The 15,799-nt window shown below is 42.2% G+C and overlaps 1 long non-coding RNA gene across 1 annotated transcript; it reads left to right on the top strand.

Annotated features, from left to right (window-relative positions):
- The first annotated feature begins 12,809 nt into the window (after positions 1-12,809).
- LOC138362728 (uncharacterized) lies at positions 12,810-15,335 on the top strand. Its single transcript, XR_011227910.1, has 2 exons — positions 12,810-13,871; positions 14,926-15,335. It is a non-coding gene; the product is annotated as an uncharacterized lncRNA (long non-coding RNA).
- The last annotated feature ends 464 nt before the right edge of the window (positions 15,336-15,799 follow it).

Below are 15,799 nucleotides of genomic sequence, written 5' to 3'. Positions count from 1 at the left end.
CTTGTCTGCATAAAAAAAGCTGATTGCAGGAAAAACAAGGGAAGAAAGGCAAATAACAAGGTAGAAATAAGCTTTAAAATAGGGAAAAAGATGTACACAATACAGAACAAAGCAAACTCAAAAGGGGCTTACAGGGGTACAATGGAGTAAGGGAGTATGGCTAGGCTAGGCAACCTAGGTAATAAATGAGATTAACGAAAAAACATATAAACATGGACTATACAAAACACAAGATATAGAAATACAAAACAAAAATATAAACAAGACTAAGCAATACAAAAACAAATTGAGCAAAAATGAAAAATGAGGTAGATTGCTTACAAGTACTCTCAGGTACACTGTAAGTAACAATTTGCAATTTGAGATGCAGGCAAAGCCAGGGGTACAATGGAGTAAGGGAGCATGGCGAGGCTAGGCAACCTAGGTAATAAATGGAATCAAAGAAAAGTTGAATAATAAGCATAGGCAAATTTAAGCTAATGATTATTAACTATAAATAGTTCAGTTATGACTGTATAATTAATAAGACCTGAAGAACTATTTATGCACTCAATTAAATAATTTCAGTAAATGACTAGTTAAGAGTAAGTTAAAAATTAAGTCAGAAAATGAAACAATGAGACTTAGGAAACCTAGCCCCACTAGTTGACAGGGGGTTAATTAAGTTAATTCACTGGGAGTGATAATGAGCTGAGACAGACCACATTGGGAGAGGAAAGCGTTGAGGTTCTCTTCTTTAGTAATTGTGAACATTTTGCCCTCTGCGGTTTTTCTCACCTTTATCAGTCCATCTCTAACGAAGCACTGATGAATCACATCTGGGTTTTTTTGACGGATTTGACGCAGGCGGTAGAGGAGGTCCTGTCTGTTCCTAGTCAAGCACTCGTTGATGTATAATCCCTTCCGTTGGGCTACAGCTGTCCTGACTAGATTGGATTTCGTGAACTGGGAAGACAGCTTCAGGCGAATTTTCCGTTGGTTTTGACTTGATGGATTCTTTTTGCCTACTCTGTAGGCAGCAATAACGTCAGATTTGTTTAGAATGAGCTGCAATTTGTCTTTTATGAGATCCAGAGCTATTTCGACACAGTTTTCACCATCATGTTCCACAGGTATATCTTGGGACGACACTATAACAGAGTCTAGCAGCTTTTGCTGCTTTTGCTGCTACAGCTTTTGCTGTATAGGCAAGACAACAACATCTCTTTCCAGGCGATTTACGATGCATAAGCAACAGGGCTCCATTAAGAAACATATAATCTCTTCACACAACCAAACCATCACCAAAGAAATCTTAGCAAACACCACAGAAATCATCGATAGATACAGCGATAGCAGACGGCTTGACACTACACATCAAGAAGTCAACACCAGCAATCAACAGCCAATTAATGCACAACTATATTCTACCCACCTCAAGACTCCGCTCCAATATAGAAGCATCAAGAAATATGGACCAATAGGCTTTCTACAATCACTTCTATTCAATACCCATTGTTTCGTGTTCTGTCTTGTGTTGATGAAATTAATACCCTATTAATGCCACCTCTTGTTCTGTCTTGTGTTGATGAAATTAATACCCTATTAATGCCACCTCACCCCATCCACCTCACTCAAATGTAGATATAAAATCGGAGATGCGTAAGTTCTATTCAGTTGTGTATTTGTAAACTAAAGTCTTTGAAAATGTAATAAGTTTTACGAAACGCGCTCGTGTCGCGTCAGACTAGAAATAAAAATGAATTTTGGAGAATTGATTTTTGATTTACCTCCAACAGTGAAAGAAAAGAAATGTACGAAAGATTGAGAAAATTCGTGTTAGAATTATTAATCTTACTTTTTCGGTCATATTTAATAACATAATATATATATCACCTCAAACCAATTCTATTTGCTGACGACACAACCTTCATTTACTCCAGTCCTGACCCTCTGACACCTCAAACCAATTCTATTTGCTGACGACACAACCTTCATTTACTCCAGTCCTGACCCTCTTGCTCTAAATGCCACAGTAAATACTGAGCTAAATAAAGTCCATCTTTGGCTAACTGCCAACAAACTCACCCTTAACATTGACAAAACCTTCTATATTCTGTTTGGCAATAAATCCTCTAGTCTTATAAATCTCAAAATAAACAATACCCAAATTTGTAACAAATTAGATGGCAAATTCCTTGGCATTCTCATTGACCACAAGCTGAATTTCCAGGGACACATTCTAAATATATCAAAAAAAGTTTCAAAAACTGTGGGCATTCTTTCTAAGATCAGATATTATGTACCACGCCCTGCTCTGGTGACTCTCTATTACTCCCTTATCTATCCTTATCTCAACTATGGTATTTGTGCTTGGGGTTCTACTACCCAAAATCACTTACGTCCTCTAATTACCCAACACAAAGCCGCTATTAGAACAATATCCAACTCTGGCCCCAGACATCACTCGGTACCCCTACTCAAATCTCTTAATATGTTAGATATTAAGTCACTGCACATTCTCTCATGTGTATTATACATATATAAAACGCTAAACTATAATGCCAATCCTGATCTTAAAAGCTTCATAGAAGGTTGTAACAGAACCCATGAGCACCACACCAGAAATAAATACAGTTTTGATATTCCTAGAGTACGTCTTAATCAAACTAGAAATGCTCTGCAAATCAAGGGGCCCAGAATGTGGAATGACCTTCCCAACCATGTTAAAGACTGTACCTCTCTCAACCAGTTTAAGATAAAAACTAAACACTACCTAATAAATTCCCTGTAATCTACCTCACTCCTCTATTGTCAACCCATGTCTGTTATTTTCTTTTTTTTTCTGTTATTTTCTTTTTTTTTCTTTTTTTTTAATCAACACTGTTTGTCAACCTATTGTATTTGTGCTGCTTTTTCAGTCATGTTCCCCCTTTTTTTTTTTATCTTTATTTGTATTTGTTCTCAACATCTTTTATTCTTTATGCTCAATTAGTATTAAGTTCTAGATATTAATGTTTTTCTTGCCCGAAACGCATTGCGTAATAGTGGCTTTAGGCACTGTATGTACTAGCTCTATCTATATATCAATCCATTAATGTAACATCACTTGTATGTATATACCTTACCTGAATAAACATCTGAATCTGAATCTGATATATATATATATATATATATATATATATATATATATATATATATATATATATATATATATATATATATATATATATATATATATATATATATATGCGAACAAGCCTGAATGGTCCCCAGGACTATATGAGTGTGAGTTTTCATTTTCATATATATATATATATATATATATATATATATATATATATATATATATATATATATATATATATATATATATATATATATATATATATATATATATATATATATATATATATATATATGTCGTACCTAGTAGCCAGAATGCACTTTTCAGCCTACTATGCAAGGCCCGATTTGCCTAATAAGCCAAGTTTTCATGAATTAATGTTTTTTCGACTACCTAACCTACCTAACCTAACCTAACCTAACTTTTTCGGCTACCTAACCTAACCTAATCTATAAAGATAGGTTAGGTAGGGTTGGTTAGGTTCGGTCATATATCTACATTAATTCTAATTCCAATAAAAAAATTGACCTCATACATAATGAAATGGGTAGCTTTATCATTTCATAAGAAAACAATCAGAGAAAATATATTAATTCAGGAAAACTTGGCTTATTAGGCAAATCGGGCCTTGCATAGTAGGCATAGAAGTGCATTCTGGCTACTAGGTACAACATATATATATATATATATATATATATATATATATATATATATATATATATATATATATATATATATATATATAAATATATATATATATATATATATATGCGAACAAGCCTGAATGGTCCCCAGGACAATATGCAACTGAAAACTCACACCCCAGAAGTGACTCGAACCCATACTCCCAGAAGCAACGCAACTGGTATGTACAAGACGCCTTAATCCACTTGACCATCACGACCGGACAAAATGAGGTGATAGCCTAAGCTATTTGAACCACCCCACCGCCGGCACTCGGATAGTAATCTTGGGCATAGCATTTTACCAAATCACCTCATTCTTTGGGGCACACGTGAGAACACAAATGCGAACAAGCCTGAATGGTCCCCAGGACAATATGCAACTGAAAACTCACACCCCAGAAGTGACTCGAACCCATACTCCCAGAAGCAACGCAACTGGTATGTACAAGACGCCTTAATCCACTTGACCATCACGACCGGACAAAATGAGGTGATAGCCTAAGCTATTTGAACCACCCCACCGCCGGCACTCGGATAGTAATCTTGGGCATAGCATTTTACCAAATCACCTCATTCTTTGGGGCACATGTGAGGAACACAAATGCGAACAAGCCTGAATGGTCCCCAGGACAATATGCAACTGAAAACTCACACCCCAGAAGTGACTCGAACCCATACTCCCAGAAGCAACGCAACTGGTATGTACAAGACGCCTTAATCCACTTGACCATCACGACCGGACAAAATGAGGTGATATATAGCCTAAGCTAATTGAACCACCCCACCGCCGGCACTCGGATAGTAATCTTGGGCATAGCATTTTACCATATCACCTCATTCTTTGGGGCACACGTGAGGAACACAAATGCGAACAAGCCTGAATGGTCCCCAGGACAATATGCAACTGAAAACTCACACCCCAGAAGTGACTCGAACCCATACTCCCAGAAGCAACGCAACTGGTATGTACAAGACGCCTTAATCCACTTGACCATCACGACCGGACAAAATGAGGTGATAGCCTAAGCTATTTGAACCACCCCACCGCCGGCACTCGGATAGTAATCTTGGGCATAGCATTTTACCAAATCACCTCATTCTTTGGGGCACACGTGAGGAACACAAATGCGAACAAGCCTGAATGGTCCCCAGGACAATATGCAACTGAAAACTCACACCCCAGAAGTGACTCGAACCCATACTCCCAGAAGCAACGCAACTGGTATGTACAAGACGCCTTAATCCACTTGACCATCACGACCGGACAAAATGAGGTGATAGCCTAAGCTATTTGAACCACCCCACCGCCGGCACTCGGATAGTAATCTTGGGCATAGCATTTTACCAAATCACCTCATTCTTTGGGGCACACGTGAGGAACACAAATGCGAACAAGCCTGAATGGTCCCCAGGACAATATGCAACTGAAAACTCACACCCCAGAAGTGACTCGAACCCATACTCCCAGAAGCAACGCAACTGGTATGTACAAGACGCCTTAATCCACTTGACCATCACGACCGGACAAAATGAGGTGATAGCCTAAGCTATTTGAACCACCCCACCGCCGGCACTCGGATAGTAATCTTGGGCATAGCATTTTACAGTTGGTGAGTTTTCAGTTGCATATTGTCCTGGGGACCATTCAGGCTTGTTCGCATTTGTGTTCCTCACGTGTGCCCTAAAGAATGAGGTGATTTGGTAAAATGCTATGCCCAAGATTACTATCCGAGTGCCGGCGGTGGGGTGGTTCAAATAGCTTAGGCTATCACCTCATTTTGTCCGGTCGTGATGGTCAAGTGGATTAAGGCGTCTTGTACATACCAGTTGCGTTGCTTCTGGGAGTATGGGTTCGAGTCACTTCTGGGGTGTGAGTTTTCAGTTGCATATTGTCCTGGGGACCATTCAAGCTTGTTCGCATTTGTGTTCCTCACGTGTGCCCCAAAGAATGAGGTGATTTGGTAAAATGCTATGCCCAAGATTACTATCCGAGTGCCGGCGGTGGGGTGGTTCAAATAGCTTAGGCTATCACCTCATTTTGTCCGGTCGTGATGGTCAAGTGGATTAAGGCGTCTTGTACATACCAGTTGCGTTGCTTCTGGGAGTATGGGTTCGAGTCACTTCTGGGGTGTGAGTTTTCAGTTGCATATTGTCCTGGGGACCATTCAGGCTTGTTCGCATTTGTGTTCCTCACGTGTGCCCCAAAGAATGAGGTGATTTGGTAAAATGCTATGCCCAAGATTACTATCCGAGTGCCGGCGGTGGGGTGGTTCAAATAGCTTAGGCTATCACCTCATTTTGTCCGGTCGTGATGGTCAAGTGGATTAAGGCGTCTTGTACATACCAGTTGCGTTGCTTCTGGGAGTATGGGTTCGAGTCACTTCTGGGGTGTGAGTTTTCAGTTGCATATTGTCCTGGGGACCATTCAGGCTTGTTCGCATTTGTGTTCCTCACGTGTGCCCCAAAGAATGAGGTGATTTGGTAAAATGCTATGCCCAAGATTACTATCCGAGTGCCGGCGGTGGGGTGGTTCAAATAGCTTAGGCTATCACCTCATTTTGTCCGGTCGTGATGGTCAAGTGGATTAAGGCGTCTTGAACATACCAGTTGCGTTGCTTCTGGGAGTATGGGTTCGAGTCACTTCTGGGGTGTGAGTTTTCAGTTGCATATTGTCCTGGGGACCATTCAGGCTTGTTCGCATTTGTGTTCCTCACGTGTGCCCCAAAGAATGAGGTGATTTGGTAAAATGCTATGCCCAAGATTACTATCCGAGTGCCGGCGGTGGGGTGGTTCAAATAGCTTAGGCTATCACCTCATTTTGTCCGGTCGTGATGGTCAAGTGGATTAAGGCGTCTTGTACATACCAGTTGCGTTGCTTCTGGGAGTATGGGTTCGAGTCACTTCTGGGGTGTGAGTTTTCAGTTGCATATTGTCCTGGGGATCATTCAGGCTTGTTCGCATTTGTGTTCCTAACGTGTGCCCCAAAGAATGAGGTGATTTGGTAAAATGCTATGCCCAAGATTACTATCCGAGTGCCGGCGGTGGGGTGGTTCAAATAGCTTAGGCTATCACCTCATTTTGTCCGGTCGTGATGGTCAAGTGGATTAAGGCGTCTTGTACATACCAGTTGCGTTGCTTCTGGGAGTATGGGATCGAGTCACTTCCGGGGTGTGAGTTTTCAGTTGCATATTGTCCTGGGGACCATTCAGGCTTGTTCGCATTTGTGTTCCTCACGTGTGCCCCAAAGAATGAGGTGATTTGGTAAAATGCTATGCCCAAGATTACTATCCGAGTGCCGGCGGTGGGGTGGTTCAAATAGCTTAGGCTATCACCTCATTTTGTCCGGTCGTGATGGTCAAGTGGATTAAGGCGTCTTGTACATACCAGTTGCGTTGCTTCTGGGAGTATGGGTTCGAGTCACTTCTGGGGTGTGAGTTTTCAGTTGCATATTGTCCTGGGGACCATTCAGGCTTGTTCGCATTTGTGTTCCTCACGTGTGCCCCAAAGAATGAGGTGATTTGGTAAAATGCTATGCCCAAGATTACTATCCGAGTGCCGGCGGTGGGGTGGTTCAAATAGCTTAGGCTATCACCTCATTTTGTCCGGTCGTGATGGTCAAGTGGATTAAGGCGTCTTGTACATACCAGTTGCGTTGCTTCTGGGAGTATGGGTTCGAGTCACTTCTGGGGTGTGAGTTTTCAGTTGCATATTGTCCTGGGGACCATTCAGGCTTGTTCGCATTTGTGTTCCTCACGTGTGCCCCAAAGAATGAGGTGATTTGGTAAAATGCTATGCCCAAGATTACTATCTGAGTGCCGGCGGTGGGGTGGTTCAAATAGCTTAGGCTATCACCTCATTTTGTCCGGTCGTGATGGTCAAGTGGATTAAGGCGTCTTGTACATACCAGTTGCGTTGCTTCTGGGAGTATGGGTTCGAGTCACTTCTGGGGTGTGAGTTTTCAGTTGCATATTGTCCTGGGGACCATTCAGGCTTGTTCGCATTTGTGTTCCTCACGTGTGCCCCAAAGAATGAGGTGATTTGGTAAAATGCTATGCCCAAGATTACTATCCGAGTGCCGGCGGTGGGGTGGTTCAAATAGCTTAGGCTATCACCTCATTTTGTCCGGTCGTGATGGTCAAGTGGATTAAGGCGTCTTGTACATACCATATAGTTGCGTTGCTTCTGGGAGTATGGGTTCGAGTCACTTCTGGGGTGTGAGTTTTCAGTTGCATATTGTCCTGGGGACCATTCAGGCTTGTTCGCATTTGTGTTCCTCACGTGTGCCCCAAAGAATGAGGTGATTTGGTAAAATGCTATGCCCAAGATTACTATCCGAGTGCCGGCGGTGGGGTGGTTCAAATAGCTTAGGGTATCACCTCATTTTGTCCGGTCGTGATGGTCAAGTGGATTAAGGCGTCTTGAACATACCAGTTGCGTTGCTTCTGGGAGTATGGGTTCGAGTCACTTCTGGGGTGTGAGTTTTCAGTTGCATATTGTCCTGGGGACCATTCAGGCTTGTTCGCATTTGTGTTCCTCACGTGTGCCCCAAAGAATGAGGTGATTTGGTAAAATGCTATGCCCAAGATTACTATCCGAGTGCCGGCGGTGGGGTGGTTCAAATAGCTTAGGCTATCACCTCATTTTGTCCGGTCGTGATGGTCAAGTGGATTAAGGCGTCTTGTACATACCAGTTGCGTTGCTTCTGCGAGTATGGGTTCGAGTCACTTCTGGGGTGTGAGTTTTCAGTTGCATATTGTCCTGGGGACCATTCAGGCTTGTTCGCATTTGTGTTCCTCACGTGTGCCCCAAAGAATGAGGTGATTTGGTAAAATGCTATGCCCAAGATTACTATCCGAGTGCCGGCGGTGGGGTGGTTCAAATAGCTTAGGGTATCACCTCATTTTGTCCGGTCGTGATGGTCAAGTGGATTAAGGCGTCTTGAACATACCAGTTGCGTTGCTTCTGGGAGTATGGGTTCGAGTCACTTCTGGGGTGTGAGTTTTCAGTTGCATATTGTCCTGGGGACCATTCAGGCTTGTTCGCATTTGTGTTCCTCACGTGTGCCCCAAAGAATGAGGTGATTTGGTAAAATGCTATGCCCAAGATTACTATCCGAGTGCCAGCGGTGGGGTGGTTCAAATAGCTTAGGCTATCACCTCATTTTGTCCGGTCGTGATGGTCAAGTGGATTAAGGCGTCTTGTACATACCAGTTGCGTTGCTTCTGCGAGTATGGGTTCGAGTCACTTCTGGGGTGTGAGTTTTCAGTTGCATATTGTCCTGGGGACCATTCAGGCTTGTTCGCATTTGTGTTCCTCACGTGTGCCCCAAAGAATGAGGTGATTTGGTAAAATGCTATGCCCAAGATTACTATCCGAGTGCCGGCGGTGGGGTGGTTCAAATAGCTTAGGCTATCACCTCATTTTGTCCGGTCGTGATGGTCAAGTGGATTAAGGCGTCTTGAACATACCAGTTGCGTTGCTTCTGGGAGTATGGGTTCGAGTCACTTCTGGGGTGTGAGTTTTCAGTTGCATATTGTCCTGGGGACCATTCAGGCTTGTTCGCATTTGTGTTCCTCACGTGTGCCCCAAAGAATGAGGTGATTTGGTAAAATGCTATGCCCAAGATTACTATCCGAGTGCCGGCGGTGGGGTGGTTCAAATAGCTTAGGCTATCACCTCATTTTGTCCGGTCGTGATGGTCAAGTGGATTAAGGCGTCTTGTACATACCAGTTGCGTTGCTTCTGCGAGTATGGGTTCGAGTCACTTCTGGGGTGTGAGTTTTCAGTTGCATATTGTCCTGGGGATCATTCAGGCTTGTTCGCATTTGTGTTCCTAACGTGTGCCCCAAAGAATGAGGTGATTTGGTAAAATGCTATGCCCAAGATTACTATCCGAGTGCCGGCGGTGGGGTGGTTCAAATAGCTTAGGCTATCACCTCATTTTGTCCGGTCGTGATGGTCAAGTGGATTAAGGCGTCTTGTACATACCAGTTGCGTTGCTTCTGGGAGTATGGGTTCGAGTCACTTCTGGGGTGTGAGTTTTTAGTTGCATATTGTCCTGGGGACCATTCAGGCTTGTTCGCATTTGTGTTCCTCACGTGTGCCCCAAAGAATGAGGTGATTTGGTAAAATGCTATGCCCAAGATTACTATCTGAGTGCCGGCGGTGGGGTGGTTCAAATAGCTTAGGCTATCACCTCATTTTGTCCGGTCGTGATGGTCAAGTGGATTAAGGCGTCTTGTACATACCAGTTGCGTTGCTTCTGGGAGTATGGGTTCGAGTCACTTCTGGGGTGTGAGTTTTCAGTTGCATATTGTCCTGGGGACCATTCAGGCTTGTTCGCATTTGTGTTCCTCACGTGTGCCCCAAAGAATGAGGTGATTTGGTAAAATGCTATGCCCAAGATTACTATCCGAGTGCCGGCGGTGGGGTGGTTCAAATAGCTTAGGCTATCACCTCATTTTGTCCGGTCGTGATGGTCAAGTGGATTAAGGCGTCTTGTACATACCAGTTGCGTTGCTTCTGGGAGTATGGGTTCGAGTCACTTCTGGGGTGTGAGTTTTCAGTTGCATATTGTCCTGGGGACCATTCAGGCTTGTTCGCATTTGTGTTCCTCACGTGTGCCCCAAAGAATGAGGTGATTTGGTAAAATGCTATGCCCAAGATTACTATCCGAGTGCCGGCGGTGGGGTGGTTCAAATAGCTTAGGCTATCACCTCATTTTGTGCGGTCGTGATGGTCAAGTGGATTAAGGCGTCTTGTACATACCAGTTGCGTTGCTTCTGGGAGTATGGGTTCGAGTCACTTCTGGGGTGTGAGTTTTCAGTTATATATATATATATATATATATATATATATATATATATATATATATATATATATATATATATATATATATATATATATATATATATATATATATATATATATATATATATCGTATATATCATATATATATGTCGTACCTAATAGCCAGAACGCACTTCTCGGCCTACTATGCAAGGCCTGATTTGCCTAATAAGCCAGGTTTTCATGAATTAATGTGTTTTCGACAACCTAACCTACCTAACCTAACCTAACCTAACTTTTTCGGCTACCTAACCTAACCTAACCTATAAAGATAGGTTAGGTTAGGTTAGGTAGGGTTGGTTATGTTCGGTCATATATCTACATTAATTTTAACTCCAATTAAAAAAAATTGACCTCATGCATAATGAAATGGGTAGCTTTATCATTTCATAAGAAAAAAATTAGAAAAAATATATTATTTCAGGAAAACTTGGCTTATTAGGCAAATCGGGCCTCGCATAGTAGGCTGAGAAGTGCGTTCTGGCTACTAGGTTCGACATATATATATATATATATATATATATATATATATATATATATATATATGTCGTACTTAGTAGCCAGAACTCACTTCTCAGCCTACTATGCAAGGCCCGATTTGCCTAATAAGCCAAGTTTTCATGAATTAATTGTTTATCGACGACCTAACCTACCTAACCTAACCTAACCTAACCTTTTCGGCTACCTAACCTAACCTAACCTATAAAGATAGGTTAGGTTAGGTTAGGTAGGGTTGGTTAGGTTCGGTCATATATCTACGTTAATTTTAACTCCAATAAAAAAAAATTGACCTCATACATAATGAAATGGGTAGCTTTATCATTTCATAAGAAAAAAAATAGAGAAAATATATTAATTCAGGAAAACTTGGCTTATTAGGCAAATCGGGCCTTGCATAATAGGCCGAGAAGTGCGTTCTGGCTACTAGGTACGACATATATATATATATATATATATATATATATATATATATATATATATATATATATATATATATATATATATATATATATATATCGTACCTAGTAGCCAGAATGCACTTTTCAGCCTACTATGCAAGGCCCGATTTGCCTAATAAGCCAAGTTTTCATGAATTAATGTTTTTTCGACTACCTAACCTAACCTAACCTAACTTTTTCGGCTACCTAACCTAACCTAACCTATAAAGATAGGTTAGGTTTGGTTAGGTTAGTTCATATATCTACGTTAATTCTAACTCCAATAAAAAAAATTTACCTCATACATAATGAAATGGGTAGCTTTATCATTTTATAAGAAAAAAATTAGAGAAAATATATTAATTCAGGAAAACTTGGCTTATTAGGCAAATCGGGCCTTGCATAGTAGGCTGAGAAGTGCGGTCTGGCTACTAGGTATGATATATATATATATATATATATATATATATATATATATATATATATATATATATATATATATATATATATATATATATATATATATATATATATATATATATATATATATACATATATAAAACGCTAAACTATAATGCCAATCCTGATCTTAAAAGCTTCATAGAAGGTTGTAACAGAACCCATGAGCACCACACCAGAAATTTATTTATTTATTTATTTATGCATATACAAGAATGTACATAAGGAATGTGAGGATACAATTATGGTAATTACAGTCTTGTAAAGCCACTAGCACGCGCAGCGTTTCGGGCAGGTCCTTAATCTAAGAAAATTTTAAGGAGGTAAATACTTGCAAAATTTATAGACAAAAAAATGATAACAGATTACATGGAATGAAAAAAAAAAAAAAGATGAGAGAAAATTATAGGTACAGTATATTAAAGCACATAGGTAGCTATGATTGATTGCAATGACAGCTTAAAATGGTAGTTGACAACAAATTGGTAGGCACAATACAGCAGAAACAATATAAGATTGATTGCAATGACAGCTTGAATGGTAGTTGACAAAAATTGGTAGTCACAATACAGCATATGGCTAGCACATAAAAGAAGACAGCAATGAAATGGCCCACTGCCTTTTGACGAAAGGCGGTGGAGTTTCTGACGGGGGAAGGAAGAGACAATTGCGCATCGCGTCCCGCAGGCGTGGTGCGGCCAGCCTGGGTGGCATAAAAGGCGCGGGAAGTCAGGTCCCGCTCTCACTCCCTCTCCCGACCAGGTCCAAGATTCACGAAGCGTGCCTGGCTGGTGTAACCCAGCTTGTTCTTCCCAGTCGTTTGTCTGGCTGTTGAAGCCCAGCGTGTTCGTCCCAGTTGTTTGTCCGGTCGGTGTAGCTCAGCTTGTTTGTCCCAGTCGTTTGCCTGGCTGGTGTAGCCCAGCTTGTTCGTCTCAGCTGTTTGTCTGGCTGGCGCAGCCCTGCTTGCTCGTCACAGACGTTTTGTCTGGCCGGTGGAGCCCGGCTTGTTCGTACACGGATGTTCAGTCTCATCCGGTGATGGTGTAGCCCGATCTGTTCGTACCCAGTCGTCTGGGATGGCCGGTGTATCCCGGCTTGTTCGTACCCAGTCGTTTGGGCTGGCCGGTGTATCCCGGTTTGTTCGTCCCCAGGTGTTTGCTGGCCCCGGTGTCCCACGTTATGTTCGCCCCAGCCGTTTGGCCTGGCCGGGGTAGACCGGCCCGTTTGTACCTTGACGTCTCGTCCACTCGGTAGCCGCCTGTTGTTCCTGCACGTACACGTTCCCTCCTGTTTCCCTGTCCTGTCCTCCAGCGCAGGCGCATGCCGTCGGGCGGTCTGTCCGCTTGGGTGGGCTATGTTATGTTATTATCTTTTATTTAAGTTTCTAAATTAATTATTGCATTGTTCAGCTTAGTTATGCCTTGTATTTACTTACTATTCCTCTAGCAGCGTTAATGCAGTGTCCATTGCTGTGGGATACTCAACTAATTTTGTTTCACTTTTGAGAATATTATTGCTAGGCTAGCCATTCTCCCTCGATTAATACTGTTTTAATAACCATTCCATCCCTTGAACATTACAGTTTTACGCTATCCAAACCATACCATGCACATTACTGCTTAACCTACCATCCTATCCCTTGATTAATCCCGCTTTAAGCTACCAAATCTTCCCATGATTACCACTGTTTCTTTTATTTGTTCAGCTTATATGCAAGTACATTATATTACGGTCTTATTCTATTATTAGAATATATTATTCCCCTCCCGTTCTCACTGTTCTGTTCTACTCCTCCAGGGTAGGCGCATGCCGTAGAGCGGTCTGTCGGTTTGGGTGAGCTACGCCATGTTATCATTTATTTAAGTTCCCTAAATTATTTTATTACTTTGTTCAGCTTTCAGTTATGCCTTGTATTTACTTACTATTCCTGTTGCAGCGTTAAGGCAGTGTCCATTACCGTGGGATATGCAAATAATTTTGTTTTCACTTTTGAGACTATTATTGGTTTACTCTAGACCATCTATTCCATGAATAAGTACTGTTTAATTAACCAATCTATCCCATGAACTTTACAATTTTAATCTATCCAAACTATACCATGCATATTACTGTTCAACCTAACCATCCTATACCTTGTATAGTCCTGCTTTAATCTACCCAAATTATCCATGATTATCACTGTTTACTCTTTTATTTGTTCAGCTTAAATACAAGTATATTATATCTTTTATTTGTTCAGCTTAAATACAAGTATATTATAATACGGTCTTAAGCTATTTACTTGTTCAGTTTCAGTTTGTCTTGTATTTACTCCGCTATTTATTCTCTGTTTCTAGCACTGCTTACGCCTCATGCCTTTCTTACTGTTTTGGCCTCGCTATGTTATTTATATTATTTAAGTTTCTAAGATTAATTTGTTACATAGTCCAGCTCCAGTTATGCCCGGTATTTACTTAATAACACTGTTGCAGTGTTAAAGCAGTGTACATTTCTAGTGGGATACTCAAATAATTTTGTTTTTACTTTTGAGATTATTATTGTTTGAATTCTTCTATACTATACCACGATTAATACTGTCTTAATATAAACAAACTATACAATGAGTAATACGGTCTTATTATAACCAAACTATACCATGAATATTACTGTTCAATCTATACATGAATATTACTCTCTTAATCTATTTTAACTGCTCAGAGTTTATTACATTGGTTTTATTACGATAGCATTGGCTATGTCCGGTATTCTCAATCACTATGGACACTTAACTTTACCTAGCTTGCTTTTGTCTACTTGTGTATGTGACGGTTGCCGGTGCGGCAGCTGGGCCTCCCTGCCTGTTTTCCCCCGTTAGACCTGTCGATGCTTACTTTTTCATTTTCCGCAGTGGCGAGAAGCCGGATCACGCAGCAACTGCAACACGGAAGAGGGCTCGGGCGACGTCGCGTGAGGACAACAGCGCAGTGGGGTGAGGACGCAGCCGGCCTTCGCTTCGCCTCCCCCCCTCGGGGGCCTCCTCGGGCGGCTCTGATGTGCACGGCGACCACACTTCCCAGAAGCCACTGCCGGCAAAGCGGCGGGTGGCACAGCGTCGCAGCCTCCACCTTTTTCGGCCGACGATTGGACGACGCTGCAGGCGCCCATCGCGCAGGCTCGGGGGCCCTCTCATGTCACAAGCCTTCAGGGCATGGGAACCACCGAGGCAGACCCTGCCGCGGCTGCTACAGCCGCCCCTGCCCCCCACCTTCACCGACCGTCGCCCACGGGCCAAGGCCAGGGGGCATAAGTCGAGGCGATGTGCGAGCTCCTCCAGTTTGTCCTCCTTCCTTCCTAGTTTTGTAGCGTAGTTGCTCTGCCTCCCTGAGGTTTCCCTCGCGGCCAGCGGGCACTCGCCCTTCGGGGGGGGGTCCGGCCTGCTGGCCTGCTGGGTGGGGGTGCAGCGCCCGTCCCCAAGTGTTCCGCTGTCCGCAGCTACTACTTTGACTTTACAGACATTCTACTAGTAAGCCCTACCTTGTCAGGTAATTCCTTCCTTGGCGGCTCGGCCTCTGGCCTGGGGTTATTTTCTTCTCCAAATACTTATCAGGCTTCCCCAGTCACTATGTTTTCTGCCGCCTGATTATTCTCCAGCTAGGGTTTCCCTTATGTTATGTTGTTCACTTTGGTGTCCCGTTATACTTAGTATTAGATTTGTTACATTCGCCTCACTGCTAATTCTAGACATTAGGACATTAGGTTTCTGCAGAGTTTGTTACTAGGCT

Source organism: Procambarus clarkii, chromosome 9, assembly GCF_040958095.1.
Source record: "Procambarus clarkii isolate CNS0578487 chromosome 9, FALCON_Pclarkii_2.0, whole genome shotgun sequence".
NCBI classification, from domain to species: domain Eukaryota; kingdom Metazoa; phylum Arthropoda; class Malacostraca; order Decapoda; family Cambaridae; genus Procambarus; species Procambarus clarkii.
This window is presented reverse-complemented; position numbering and strand designations above follow the sequence as displayed.